This window comes from Arvicola amphibius, chromosome 5, assembly GCF_903992535.2.
Source record: "Arvicola amphibius chromosome 5, mArvAmp1.2, whole genome shotgun sequence".
NCBI lineage: Eukaryota > Metazoa > Chordata > Mammalia > Rodentia > Cricetidae > Arvicola > Arvicola amphibius.
Window position 1 is genome coordinate 46,253,955 of NC_052051.1, and position 12,092 is coordinate 46,266,046.

Below are 12,092 nucleotides of genomic sequence, written 5' to 3' on the forward strand. Positions count from 1 at the left end.
AAAAGGAAAATAGTATTACAGCTCCTTTAAATCTAAAACTAAGAGCGAGAGGGGACTCAGATACTGTCTTTACTCCCTGGAGAGAAGTGAGCTGAAACCTTTGATTATTGGCTTCTCTGACCTGTATCAGAAAGGACTAGGAATTTGTAAAAAAAAAAATTCATATTACTCTAATAGCACATGAACCAAGGTTTTCTTGCCTATATCAATTAATCCAGTTATTGCTTTCAGGAAGTAAGGCAGCAGAACGGCTTTGCTTGGCAGAGTGGAACCCGCCACCCTTGAGGACTTTGTAAATAGAGGCAGATGCCAAAATGCTCATGACTGAGTTAAGAAATCATCTTTCTTGTCTGACACCAAAATTATTCCCACAAAATCCTGACTGTACCAAAATAATACAACAATGTAAAATAAGGCCAGGGGAAGCTGTTCCTGACTTCTATGTCAGGTTTGCAAAAACATTAGAGTACTCAGGAACTCTTCCTAAGAACTTTGAGGGTCACAAGAATGATGTCTAGTTCCTGGGTCTTGGTTGCAGTGTGCTTTGGGGCGATGGTGGGCGGGGGGCTTGTGCCTGTGTTGTATGGTATATTCTCTGAAATCGCAGCATTCCCTACAAATGAGTTTTTCCTCTAGGAGGGGAAGGAAGAATCCCTAGTCATAAACAGGAGAGAAACAACGGTCATGCCTGAGCATAAGATTCTTGAAGGTCCCTCCCCCACAGTGTAAAGAGGAGTAACAGTTCCTGGGTAAGGGATGTTTGGACTGTAGAAAGGCTTGTAAGCTGCACAGCAGATCTGGGGTTGCAGGGTTTGGGGAGCCATCACCCATGCTGAGTGGGCTTCCTAGTGATGCAGCTGCTTTTGAATTATCTTGTAAGGAACCCTTATCCATACTCATGCTAGTAATTCCAATAGAAACTCATTAGTTCACCAAACTGGACACTAGTAAAATTGTGACTTCAGCCTATCGTGAGCTCCCTTTCTGGAGAAAGTTGATTTTTTTTTCTTATTTTTTGACAAATTGTCAAAAGTTTTATATACAGAGTCACCAAATCTGTCCCTCTCACAATTGGTGAATCAAGATAATCAAATTCATTTGTCTGTTTAAGTTTGTAAAATAGTTAAAATCATGGGCAGATAGAGAGAGAAAGAGAGAGAGAGAGAGAGAGAGAGAGAGAGAGAGAGAGAGAGAGAGATGGGTGGATGGATGGATAGACAGACAGACAGATAGACAGACAGATAGATAAATATGAATAAATGGATAGATGTATAGATAGATGATACATACATACACACACACATACACACACACACATTCTGTATACCAACAAAAGGTTCAAGAATCCAGTAATCATTCAGTCCACGAGACTGGATGTCTCGGCTGGTCTTTGCTAAGTGCTGGAATTCTGAAGAAGTAGGCTTCAATGCCAGTGAAGGAATGGACTTGCCCGCAAGAGCAAGCAGGCAAAGAGAACTTCCTCCTTCTATATCCTTTATATAATCTATCAGCAGAAGGTATGGCCAGGATTAAAGGTGGATCGTCCCACATCAAAAGATCTGGATTAAAAGTGAGTCTCTCCACTTCAAATTATTTAATTAAGAAAAAAAAACCCTCACAAGTATACCCAGCCACTTGGATTTTAGTTAATTCCAGATGTAGTCAAGATGACAACCATGAATAGCTACCAGAAGTCCACCCCTTGTCAAATTGACACACAATCTATCTCCTTATGTCATGCTGAATTTCTAAATGATAACAATAACCAGATCATAATTATATATAACACGGTATAACTATCCCATGTACAATAGCAAAAGGATTATATGTTTAACCAGGTCATTATTATGTCTAATATAACTATCCTTCATACAACCACTAATGCATTATAAATTTTAGAATAAGGGGAACTATCTCCTGAAGGACTTTTTTTTTAGTATCTCAAACTTTAATATAACAACCACTAATAATCGATGCCGTATTATCTGATAAAGAAATAGAAAGAAAAAACAAATATCTGTACAAATACATTCTTAACAAAATATGACAGAAACACTCAAGTCCATTATAATCCTTGATGCTGCAGCTGGTCACGTGGCCTTAGCTTGTCTTTATAATCACCATGCTCTACCTCCAATTCTGTACTTCATCCACCTTAGCAAGCACCGTAGCAGATCGTGGCTCTTTTCCTGGAGAACTAACCCAGACCTTCATTCCTAAGGGATCTGTGTCCTTTATCATCCTGCCTGGATTAGGTTATCTGACTCAGCTCCATGGCTGAATCTTTGCTTCTGGGACCTCTTGCAGAGAGCCAGTTCCCCAGAATAGGTTCTTCCTTTTTTCAGGTTTCTCCATCTCCCTCCCCCTCATTCACCATCCCTCTGCCTGGAGGACACTCAAAATGTTTTCTTTCCATTTTATTTCCCCAGTAGGTTGGTCTTCCCACTTCCTCCTTTTTCCCTCTGATCAACATGACATGAGGTTACAGTCCAGGAAACCTATACCAGAGGAGAGAGGACCCACCTCTTCCTTCTGGGAGCTCCTGGGTCTCTGGAGTTCTCTTTCTTGGAGTGCCCGGCTTAGTTGAGTGGTGGTAGTTAGAAGAAAGGGAGAGAGTTCCATAAAAGTTTCCCTCTCAGACTGATTATTCCACTCAGTCCCCTCCCACATCAGCTGAGTGGATACACTGGGGAGGGCAGGTAGGATGTGGCAAGAGAGGGGAAAGAAGGCAGGCCTGCTTCATCATCACTTCTGAGGACACACCTGACACCAAGGGCCTCATTAATATGGTATTTCTTCTATGTACCCAGGAATGCAACGCCTTTCATGTCAAATTATTTTTCATAGGAAAAAATATAAATATCAGCTAAGGTTGGAGTTGTATCTCGGTAATGGCGTAATTAACTTAATATGCATAAAATCATTAGATCAATTTCTATACTACAAACAAACCAAATCAAAGCCCTCAAAACAGCAGACCAGACCTATATGTTCAAGTGAATAACTGAGATGTCAGACACAACAGAGTAAGGGAGAGAGAAACCCAGGGGAGAGATTGTCCCTAATAGGTAGGGGAAAGAGGCTGCTGTGTCTTGGGTTCATTTTTTCTGTAGCTTGGAGAGTATTATATGATTCTGAGCAACAGGAAAATGTTGAAGCAACATTTATGAACCCAAAGTGGAGACCAAGGGTTGGGTTTTAAAGTTTGTGTTCTATCTTCATCATATCTTGTTGTACTTATAAACTTCACTGTACATGCCTTTCTGGGACTCAGCATCCATTCTATATTTCCAGAAGTTGTACCGGGCAGTAATAGAATAGACTCTGAGAGACAGTGATGATCCCTCCAGGAAGGGGAATCTAGGCCTCGGTACATCAGACACCAGCTCTGTGGCTAGAAGCTGGTGGTGAGCTTGGTCCCTTCCTAGTCTGGTTTAGGGGTTCCACAAAATCATCACCCAGACAACATGGTAAACTTACTTTGGCTGTGGGCTTGAGGGATGGACAGAGACCTTAGCCACAATGACCACTTCCTTCACTGTGGCTCAAACTTCTGCCCAAGTGTGGGCAGATTTATAGGACAGCCTAGGTTGGGAAGAGACCAGCCAGAGGCTCCTGGGCTCTTGCAGAGTCTCACCCAGGCGTTCTTACCATGGCTACTATATTTTGGAAGGTTCTGGGCCTGGGATCTCTTCTGCCAACACTTCTGCTGGCATTTGCAGGTGAGTCTTGGCCATGGAGACCCTCAGAGCATACAAGCCAGCACTCAGGGGTGGCAAAATCATGTTCTAGACAGGAGCTGAGTCCCAGGGAACTCTCCTGGTCTGTTTGAACTTCTTCCGTATTGTAGACCTTTTAGGGACAGGGAGATAGTGGGATCTCAGGGATCAGAGGAAGAACACGTGACACAGAGGTGGGGGATAGGGGGCCTGATGGCAAGGAAGGGGTCTGGGATCTATGATGTCAACTCTGGACTTCATGGCTGCCAGTTCCAGAACTATGAAACACATATACTCTATATAAATATACATTATATTGTTTATAAATATATAGAAAGAGAGAGGGGGAAGAGAGGAGGTAGGGCAGGAGAAGGGAGAGAAAAGGGAGAGGGAGAGAGCTAGAGAGACAAAGAGGGAGGAAAGAAAGGAGGGAGGGAGGGAGGGAGGAAGGGAGAGAGGGAGGGAGGGAGGGAAAGAGGGAGGGAGAAAGAACCTGGAATTAAGCCAAGTAATGAATCCTGAATCCAATGTCAGGCGAACCTGCTAAACCTTCCTTAGTCACTAACAGACTATGTAACTTTGAGCAAGTTCCTAAACCTCTCTGAGTCTCCGCTCCTCCGGGAAGCAGAGGCAACAGCCCTATCCTCCCACAGTTGGGTTGTGGGTGAAATGAGCCCCTCCCTATACCTGGAAGTATTTTATAACCCATCAGCTGCGATGTGGAAGGTGTCAGAGCCCATGGGCTGTTCTCTACCATCTGTCTGTCTTTGTAATTCCAGGACCACAACTTGACTTTGAAAAAAGGGCCCTTGTCACTGGGACCCTAGAACATGACTCACCCTCTGAGCAGAGTAGGGGTGCAAACGCATACAGCATCACAATTAAACCACCGCTCTGAACCTCCAAAAACTGTCCCCAGGAGAAGGACAACCATTATTGCTCTCAGGGAGAGACCCTGGAGCTTTGCCCCAGTCCAGCTGCATGGGGCTGAACGAAGCATCCTTGGAGGGAATGTGCTCCCGTTTTTAACATGGTTTCCATTTTCTAACCGTGAGAATAGAGCAAAACTGAACCTGGTTGAGCAAGGGTCCGCCGGGTAGGGTGTTGAATCCTTTGGGCACATGCCCAAGAGCAGCATAGCTGGGTCATGTGGCAGAGTTATTTTCAGCTTCTTGAGAATTCCCCACAGGGTTTTTTCTCCACAGATTTTCAGAGGGACAGCAAAAGTTTGCAATCTCATCCATAGCGACGGAGGGTTTGCCTTCCTCATATCCTCACCTGCATTTGTTGCCATTTCTTGATCTCAGCCACTCTGGTCGGGGAAGAAGGGAGTTGTCCCTTCACTTGCCTTCTTTCTACAGCTGCGTGGTGGTACTTACCCCTCTCTTCTGTCTGAGGCTTGCTTCCAGTATTCTGCGGGGCTGTTTTGAAGGACATAAATTCTTTTAGCTTGTTTGTGTGATGGACAGGCTTTCTGTCCACAGCAGGTAGTTTTTCTGGGTACAGATGCCAATCTAGATTGGCATTTGTGGTCTTTTAGAAGTTGAAGAGCCTTACCCCAGCCTTTTAAATTTTTGACTGAGAAATCGGCTGTTATTATAATGGGGTTTCCCTCATATGTGAGTTGAAAATTTTTCTCTTTTTGCTTTTTGCACCCTCTCTTTGCCCAGTATATTTAATGTTTTAACTCTAACACGCACGGGGAGTTTTGTTTCTGGTCTTGTCTACTTGCTGTACTGTGTGTTTCTTGTGTCTCTGTGTTTGCACCTTTCCTTAGTTTGGGCAAGTTTTCTCCTATGATCTTGTTGAAGATGTGGTCTTTGCCACTGACTTCTCTTTCAACTATTTCTATAATTAGAAGATTTGATCTTTTTCATGTCATTCCATAGTTTCTGAATGTTCCTTTCCTGCCCTTTACATTTTTTTATAATTATTATCTGCTTGAGTGTTTTAATTCCTCAACTTTACCTCCAAGTCATGATAATTTTTATTGATATTTATGGAGCTCTACATTTTTCTCTGCTCCCCTCCTTGCCTCGCCCCTTCCCCCTTCAATACTCCCCCAAGGTCCCCATGCTCCCAATTTACTCAGGAGATTTTGTCTTTTTCTACTTTCTACTTCCCATGTAGATTAGATCTATGTAAGTCTCTCTTAGTGTCTGCATTGTTGTCTAAGTTCTCTGGGATTATGGTTTGTAGGCTGGCTTTCTTTGCTTTATGTCTAAAAACCACCCATGAGTGAGTACATGTGATAATTGTCTTTCTGTGCCTGGGTTGCCTCACTTAAAATAATGTTTTCTAGCTCCATCCATTTTCCTGCAAAATTCAAGCTGTCATTATTTTTCTGCTGTGTAGTACTCCATTGCGTAAATGTACCACATTTTCCTTATTTATTCTTTGGTTGAAGGGCATTTAGGTTGTTTCCAGATTCTGGCTATGACAAACAATGCTGCTATGAACATAGTTGAGCACATGTCCTTGTGGCACTGTTGAGCATCCTTTGTATATATACTCAAAAGTGGTATTACTGGGTCTTGAGGAAGGTTGTTTCCTAATTTTCTGAGAAATCGTCACACTGACATCCAAAGGGGCTGTAAGCTTGCATTCCCACCAGCAATGCAAAAGTGTTCCCTTCTCCCCACAACCTCTCCAGCATAAGTTGTCATCAGTGTTTTTGATCTTGGCCATTCTTACAGGTGTAAGATGAAATCTCAGCATTGTTTTCATTTGCGTTTCTCTGATGACTAAGGATGTTGAGCATTTCCTTAAGTGTCTTTCAGCCATTTTAGATTCCTCTGTTGAGAGTTCCCTGTTTAGGTCTGTACTCCATTTTTTAAATTGGATTATTTGTTCTTTTGATGACCAGTTTCTTAAGTCCTTTGTATATTTTGGAGATCAGATCTCTGTCTGATGTGGGGTTAGTGAAGATCTTTTCCCATTCTATAGGCTGTCATTTTGTCTTGTTGACCGTGTCTTTTGCTTTAGAGAAGCTTTTCAGTTTCAGAAGGTCCCATTTATTAATTGTTTCTCTCAGTTTCTGTGCTGCTGGGGTTATATTTAGGAAGTGATCCCCTGTGCCAATGTGTTCAAGTATACTTCCCAGTTTTTCTTCTATGAAGTTCAGTGTGGCTGGCTTTATGTTGAGGTCTTTGATCCATTTGGACTTGACTTATGTGTATGTTGATAGATATGGATCTATTTTCATTCTTCTACATGTTGATATCCAGTTATACCAGTACCATTTGTTAAATATACTTTTTTATCCATTTGATGTTTTTTTGCTTCTTTATCAAAAATCAGGTGTTCGAAGGTGTGTGGATTAATAACTGGGTCTTTGATTTGGTTCCTGTCTGTTCTTATGCTAATACCAGCCTGTTCCAGTACTGTAGCTCTGCAGTAGAGTTTGCAGTCAGGGATTGTGATTCCTCCAGAAGTTCTTTTATTTTTTACAGGATTGTTTTGGTTATCTTGGGTTTTTTGCTTTTCCATATGAAGTTGAGTACCATTCTTTCAAAGTCTGTGAAGAATTTTGCTGGGATTTTGATGGGCATTGCATTGAATCTGTAAATTGCTTTTGGTAGGATTGCCACTTTTACTGTGTTAATTCTACCTACCCAAGAGCATGGGAGATTTTTCCACTTTCTGGTGTCCTCTTCAATTTCTTTCCCTCAGAGATTTAAAGTTCTTGTCATACAAGTCTTCCACTTGTTTGGTTAGAGTTACTCTGAGATATTTTATGTTATTTGTGGCTGTTGTAAAGGGTGATGCTTCTCTGATTTCATTCTCAGTCCATTTATCATCTATGTACAGGAGGGCTACTGATTTTTTGAGTTAATCTTGTATCCTGTTACATTACTGAAAGTGTTTATGAGTTGTAGAAGTTCCTTGGAAGAATTTTTGGGGTCGCTTATGTAAACTATCATATCATCAGCAAATAGTGAGAGTTTGACTTCTTCTTTTCTGATTTGTATCCCCTTGATCTCCTTTTGGTGTCTTATTGCTCTAGCTAGGACCTCGAGAACTATATTGAATAGATATGGAGAGAGTGGAAAACTTTGTCTTGTTCTTGATTTCAGTGGGTTCGCTCAGAGTTTCTCTCCATTTAGTTTGCAATGGCTGTTGGCTTGCTGTATATTGTCTTTATTATGTTTAGGTATGTTCTTTGTATCCCTGCTCTCTCCAAGACCTTTATCATGAAGGGATGTTGTATTTTGTTGAAAGCTTTTTCAGCATCTAATGAGATGATCATGTGGTTTTTATTTTTCAGTTTGTTTATATGGTGGATTATGTTAACAGATTTTTGTATGTTGAACCATCCCTGCATCTCTGGGATGAAGCAGACTTATGGTGGATGATGGTTCTGATGTGTTCTTGGATTTGATTTGCCAGTATTTTATTATTTTTGCAACAATGTTCATGAGTGAGATTAGTCTGTAATTCTCTTTCTTAATAATGTCTTTGTGTGGTTTGGGTATCAGGGTAATTATAGCCTCATAAAAAGAGTTTGACAATGTTCTGTCTGTTTCTATTGTGTGGAACAATTTGAAGAGTATTGGTATTAGTTCTTCTTTGAAAATCTTGTAGAATTCTGAGCTGAAACCATCTGGTCCTGGGCATTTTTTGGTTGGGAGACTTTTGATGACTATTTCTATTTCTTCAGCAGTTACAGGTCTGTTTAATTTGTTTATCTGGTCTTGATTTTATTTTGGTAAGTGATATTTATCCAGAAAGCTGTCCATTTCCTTTAAGTTTTCCAGTTTTGTGATGTACAGTTTTTTGAAATATGACCTAATTATTCTCTGTATTTCCTCCATGTCTGTTGTTATGCCCCCAGTTTTATTTTTGATTTTGTTGATTTGGATATTCTCTCTCTGCCTTTTGGTTAGTTTGGATAAAGGTTTGTCTATTTTGTTGATTTTCTCAAAGAGCCAACTCGTTGCCTCACTGACTCTTTGTATTGTTCTCTTCGTTTCTATTTTGCTGATTTCAGTTCTCAATTTGATTATTTCCCGCCATCTAGTTCTCGGGTGAGTTTGCTTCTTTTTGTTCTAGAGTTTTCAAATGTTCTGTTAATCCACTTAATTCACTAGTGTGGGATTTTCCCAGCTTCTTTATTTAGGCATTTAATGCTATGAACTTTCCTCTTAACACTGCTTTCATTGTGTCCTGTAAATTTGGGTATGTTGTGTGGTCATTTTCATTGAATTTTAGGAAGTCTTTAATTTCTCCCTTTATTTCTTCCTTGACCCATTGATGATTCATGTGAGCATTGTTTAATTTCCATGTGTTTGTGGGCTTTCTGGAATTATTATTGCTGTTGAATTCTAGTTTTAAGCCACCGTGATATGATAAGATACATGGGGTTATTCCAATTTTTTTATCTGTTGAGGTTTGTTTTGTTAACAAATATGTGGTCAATTTTTGAGAAGGTTCCACGAGGTGCTAAGAAGAAGGTGTATTTTTTTATGTTTGGATGGAATATTCTATAGATGCCTGTTAATCCCATTTGAGTAATATCTGTTAGTTCCCTTATTTCTCTGTTCATTTTTTTTTTGTCTGACTGACCTGTCCAGTGGGAGAGGGGAGTGTTGAAGCTTCCCACTATTAGTGTGTGGGGTTTAATGTATGATTTAAGCTTTAGAAGTGTTTCTTTTACATATGAGGGTGCCCTTGTATTTGGGGCATAGATGTTCAGTATTGAGATTTTTCTTGATGGATTTTTCCTGTGACTAATATGAAATGTCCTTTGTCTCTTTTGATTGATTTTAGCTTGAAGTCTATTTTATTAGATATTAGTGTTAGGAATTTTTCCTAATGCAAGCTCTCTGCCAATACAAAAAAAAAATCCCAATCAAGCCAAATAACAGCAAGCCAAATTAAAAAAAATTCAGGTTTAATGGGATTCCTGTGCTCTCGGGTGGCTCCTGGGGGAACTGGGAGGCCACTAACACGACCATCAGGGGGAAGGAAAAGAGACCACGAGGAAACTTTCCAGGGAAGCAGTTTAAATAGACTGAGGGTGTGATCAAGATTTTGGCAGGCTCATCTTGACCCTCCTCTAGGAAGGGGTCAAGACTTGGCAGGCAAAGGGACGGGCCTCCAAAGATGGAGGCCAGAGACAGGACTTACATTCCAGACTGTTTGTATGAAGGGTAACAGGAAGCTGAGGTGATATTTTGACTAACATCTAGGTTCTCTTAGGAAAAAGGGGCGTTGACTCAAGTCTGGCCACTTCCTACGGGCATAGGGTGACATGGGGAAGGGGAGAGCTAGGTGTTGGTGGGTCCACGCTCAGCAAGAGGTGTGGCTGGGAAGGCATCCCATGTACTGTCATCCCAGAGACATCAGACATCTATTCCTTGGGGGAGGTGAGAAGGCAGGTGTCTGAGTTCAATGGAGAGTTTGGTTGGTTGTTGTTTGATGAGTCCATTGGCTCTCTGCACCTTTCCCAAGGATTGTGGATGGTAGGGGGTGTGGAATTTCCAGGAGATGTTGAGAGCTTCTGACACGAGCTCCATGACCCTGGTAGTGAAGGCTGGTCCATTGTCTGGATGGATGGTTCGTGGGACACCAAACCGAGGAATAATGTGGTCCAGGAGAACCTGAGCCACCACATCTGTTGTTTCCCTGGAGACCGGAAATGCTTCTATCTATCCTGTAAAAGTGTCCACAAGTGTTAAGAGATAATGGAGTGTTTTATGATTAGGCATATGAATGAAATCAACCTGCCAATTTATCCCCAGTTGATGTCCACAAAGCTGGTATATAGACTGATGTATGTGGAGAGCCCCTTGTGTGTTGGCCTGGTGCACATCTGGCAGGAGAAGTGAACCTGTAAAATAGAATCTTGGAGATGGGTGGGGTCAATAAGGGGCTCCAGGAAGTGGAACAAATCTTTGAGGTAGCAGCTAAGGATTTCTTGACCCAGTAAAGGTGCTGGGCAAGCAGGTATCACTAAGAAAGAACGAGAGAAATATTGTCCTCTAAGAATGCAGAGCAGTGGCAAAGTGTTAAGTAGGGAGGAACGGGTTCCATCTGTCCCCATAACTGAAATTGGTGAGGGGAACATAAGGCCCAAGTGAAATGTAAGAACAGAATAGGTAGCCTCCATGTCCAAAATAAAAGTAATGCTACCTGCATCTTTACCGTAGGTTCAGATAGGGTTACTGGATAAACCAAGTCTGGGCATCGTCAATCCTCTGCAAGGCTGAGAAGTTCGAAGGCTGGCAGTCTCACTTGCCGATGTTGGTGAGGCTGAACCTCTGTGGCATGGCATAGGGGACAAGCCCGCATGGGGACATTGTGATTTCCAGGGTCCAGGTTGCTGGCAGATAGGGCATAACCTTGGAGGAGGCATAGTGCAATACTGTGCCATATGACCATTTAGGCTACATTTGAAACAGCTTGCCTGTAAGGTTAACTTAGGCTGGGCTCTATCAGGATAGAGCCTTGTGGTTGGCTTCCCTTGTCCCCCTTCCTGTGACCTTAGGGCAGCTGCTAAAGCCTGGGCCTGCAGATTGTTGTAGCCTTGTCTTTGGGAAGACTCAGCTGTTTCTTCTCGTGCATTAAAAACTTTAAAGGCCATTTTCACCAATTCCCGTATAAGGGTTTGGGCACCCTCCTCAACCTTTCTTAACTTTAAGCATTAGTAGAAAAGGAACCTAGCCTCTTTTCTGTCTGAGAAAGATCTGGAAGAGAAAAGGGAACATGAATTTTCATAATGCCATCGACTCCCACCACCTCCCGGAGAGGACAGAGAAGGGCGGAGCTATGGTGGGACCTGGTATGTGAGGAGACTGGGGAGAATTGGGAGGGACTGGCCAGTGTGCAGAGGGGTCCAAGGGTGGGAAGATGAGGTAGGAGGGGGAGGGGAAGAGAAAGGTGGGTAAGGTGGAAGTTGACCTTGAACCTCCAGATTGGGAATGGGGGGTAGACAGGGAAGGAGAAGAATGTGGAGAATGTTGCTCCACAGGAGGGGTTTGGGTAACGTGGGCTTGAGGGAGTGGGGGAGGAGTCAGTACTTCTGGCTGCATGGTCCAGCTGGAAATGCCAGGGTCCCAATTCCCTGATGACCAGGAATTTGGAGGCATTGCAGCCTTAGCGACCAAGACTTGTGCCGCGAGACACTGGCTACTAAGGAAAGGGTGAGAGCACAGAGCCCAAAAACCATGGACATATATAAGCTCTGCCCATTTGTCCTTATGGCGACAAAAAATTTCTAGGTCCCAGAGGACTGTAAGCCGTTTGGGACAGATTGTATTGATCAGGACCAATTTATAAAGATTTTGTAAAGAGGCATCCCAGGGGTGACAACGGATCTGGCTTTGAACTGCAAGTGCCTATTTTAAAGTCTATGCCCAACCACATGGCCTA